The following is a 3,574-nucleotide window of genomic DNA, read 5'->3' as shown; positions in this document are numbered from 1 at the left end:
GGGACCCAGGGGGTGGTAGTTGAATCATGAGGGCCATTCTTTCCTGTGCTATTCTCATGATCATGAATAAGTCTCACAAGATCTGATGGTTTTATCAGGAGTTTCTGCTTTTGCTTCTTCCTCATTTTTCTCTTGCTGCTGCCATGTAGGAGGTGCCTTTCTCCTCCCAGCCTGATTCTGAGGCCTCCCAGCCATGTAGAAACTGTAAGTCCAATTAAACCTCTTTTTATTCCCAGTTTTGGGTATGTCTTTATCAGCAACATAAAAACAAACTAATACAACCATATAATTGAATGTCCAAGTCAGAAAACATTTGAAAGTGAAAGGGGTCTCTATTAATGTTTGTCTTGGAAGAACAAGCATAAACTGGAACTGTGCCAGGCAAACTATAACTTTTCACCCTGCATGTTGCTTCTGTATCTCATCAGTGATCAACTCAAACTGAGCATAGTCTCCACCAATGCTTGTAAATTAATTAACCAATCAGTGAGAATAATTTGTAAACTAGCTTTCTCTAACAGCAGTGACCTGTGTTTTTGTGAGCCTCCTATTGAGGAATAGCCTTTAGCAAAATTGATGGAGGAAAGTTAGGTTGGACATCCCTTCAGAATTTGTTAGTGTTCTATTCAATTCAAATTGCATTGGCTGCTGCAAATGCCCAGAGTTGATGCTTTACAGTTGTTATTTCCCTATTTTCTTATCTTTGAACAGAAAAAAGTATCTGTTCTAAAAATGTTGACACAGTTGGATCTTCCTGTTCCAGTGGAACACTGGGAAAGATGGGGAAGATAAGTCCAAAGAGATATGAAAATTTAACCATTGTCTAAATGTTTGAAGACTCCAAGCCCTCCCATATCTTTTTATTTTACCATTTCTTTGCAAATTCATATAATGACTGAAGGGAATTCTTGGGGTTTTGGGAAAATCTCACAAGAAAACACTGTGACTTTGCCATTTCTCTTCAGATTTATCTTAAAATACCTAATAGAAATCTATTGCATTCTCTGCCTCAAATAAAACCACTCCCCACAAGCTAACCCCCTTTTTTGATTATGATTCTCACAACCTCTACTCATATCATCCTCACTATATTTTTCCTCATTCCTCAAGTCAGCCCCAATCTTAGCATTCTTCAAAGGCCTCTAGGACCTTCATTCTTTGGCCCTTGACACCTTCTACAGCTCCCATTTTGGGGAGTGCTATTCGGTTAAATATCTTTAGTAGCTCCATCTAATATTGTTGATTCCACCCCTTAATGCTTAAATAATTTAAAATATACACTGCACTGTATGCTTGGATAAAGTGGGTTGTATTGTTCATGGATGAGTTTATGTACTTAAATGTCTCTCTGACTAGATTAAAAAATCTTCAAGAGGAACAAGTTACGTATTTCACAATGTTAAACACAGAGGGAAAAGTCAAAATATAAGGAAGCGGTGACTGAATAGAAAGCCATTCAGTTAGACATCTTTGGTATTTCTATTCTCTTGAGGTTGTCTTAAATCCACTCCTTTTCACACTCTTTGACAATCCCTGACTGAATCTAATTATTTTATGTGAAGCAGTATGGAATAGTAGTTAAGAGTTTGGACTCTGGAGCCAGGGTGTGTGTCTTCTTTAGAATAGTAGCTCCACTGCTTCCTACATGGGTCATTTTAGCAAGTTATTCAACCTTTCTGAGCCTAAATTTCCTCATCTACAGAATGGATATAATGAACACAAGGATGCAACTCCCTCATAATATTCCTGAAAGTATTAAATGACTTGCCCTCTAAGTATGAATGCTTATAACCATGAACAACACATAGCCAACAGTATCCACGTGTTATTTTTTAATACACTTAAGACACTCAATTCTCCACCTCCCGAAAATCTCCTCTTCTGAATTCCAGATACATCCATCTACCCACACTTTCATCATCTGGATATTTCATAATTACTTAAATATGTCCAAAACTGACCTCTATATTTTTACCTCCAAACTTATTGCTCCATCTATGTTTTATATTTTAGTATTATCATGGCCTAGTTACCTGCCTTAGTCGTTTGGGGCTACTATAAGAAAATACCTTAAACCGGGTAACTTATAAACAACAGAAATGTAATTTCTTACAGTTCAGGAGGAGGCTGAGAAGTCCAAGATCAAGGCACCAGAAGATTCAGCATCTGTTTAGGACTCATTGCTAATGGACAGTGCCTTCTAGTTGTTTCTCCTCATGGCAGAAGGCAAAAAGACTCCCTCCAGCCTTTTTGATAAGGGTGATAATCACATTCATGAAGGTAGAGCCCTTATGACTTAATCACTTCTCACAGGTCCCACTACTTACTATAAGGGTGATAATCACATTCACAGGTCCCACTACTTACTTGATAAGGGTGATAATCACATTCATGAGGGTAGAGCCCTTATGACTTAATCACTTCTCACAGGTCCCACTACTTACTATAATCACCTTGGGGGTTAGGTAAATTCTGGGGAGACACATACATTCAGACCACAGCAGTGCCCAAACCATAAATGTGAAAATCATGCTATTTCCTTTCCTTTAAACTTATACACTCAACAATTCAACTAGTGTTACCAGCTTCACACCATTAATATTTTTTGAATCTGCTTTCTCTACTTCAAGATAAACTCTTTGAGCAAAAATCCTTTCCAAAGTTAAATCTTTGTAGGCAGTCTTTTGTTTCTTTTTCACCATCACAGATTATCTTTATTCTGTAATAGCAGTAAATCTCCTTTGAGGGTGAGTAAGCAGAGATGACTGAAAAAACTCAAAATTCATATCTTTCTTTTCTTCCTCTCACACAATAAAAAGTACAATGCCTTCATAAAATAACTGATTTTCTTGAGTCACTGTATTGCTTCCCATCAATCATGCCAAGTATATTCATTCCATTGGTCACTAAGCAGTCAAAAGTAATAGGAAAGTCAAAGGAGATGGGAAAATAACATGCCAAATATTTATTGTAATATATAGCGCCACTTTATCCATCTTTTCCTGAGATTAAGTGGACAAGTCTGAGCAGAAGAATATCTTCCTCATTTCTCAGTTACGAAGTGTGAAGGGCTTGAATCAAGTTTTGATACATGTTGAAGCCACTGCTTGAACTTCAAGGCCTTTGTAAGTGAGAACAGGTGTGTGTGTTTTTTTTTTTTTTTTTTTTTTTTGGTTTATTTTTGTTTGTTTGTTTCTTTTTGAGGGCATCAGGCCTATTTTGTCCTTTTATTAGATGTACCTAACATTCTTTGTTTCTTCTCTTTTTCACTTTGAGGAAGATGGGAGCAGCGTAGTGTTTCTGAGTGATGAATTCATGTCTTGTTAAAGTGCAAGTCAAATATGTATAAACACGTACACCATCTACAGACATTACCACATTAGCAGACATTATATTTGTCCCTCTTTATTCTCCTATCCATCATTTACCCTTTAGCTATAGAGGAAATGAATGCCCAATGCAAAGGAGCAAGATCTTTCATGTTAAGTAAATATGTTTCAAAGAAATAAAAAAATTATTCTGTTCACTTGTTCCTCTGAGAAAGTTCAGATTGTGTGTAGGTATGTAAAAGACA

The sequence above is a fragment of the Piliocolobus tephrosceles genome, chromosome 4 (genome assembly GCF_002776525.5).
Source record: "Piliocolobus tephrosceles isolate RC106 chromosome 4, ASM277652v3, whole genome shotgun sequence".
NCBI lineage: Eukaryota > Metazoa > Chordata > Mammalia > Primates > Cercopithecidae > Piliocolobus > Piliocolobus tephrosceles.
This window is presented reverse-complemented; position numbering follows the sequence as displayed.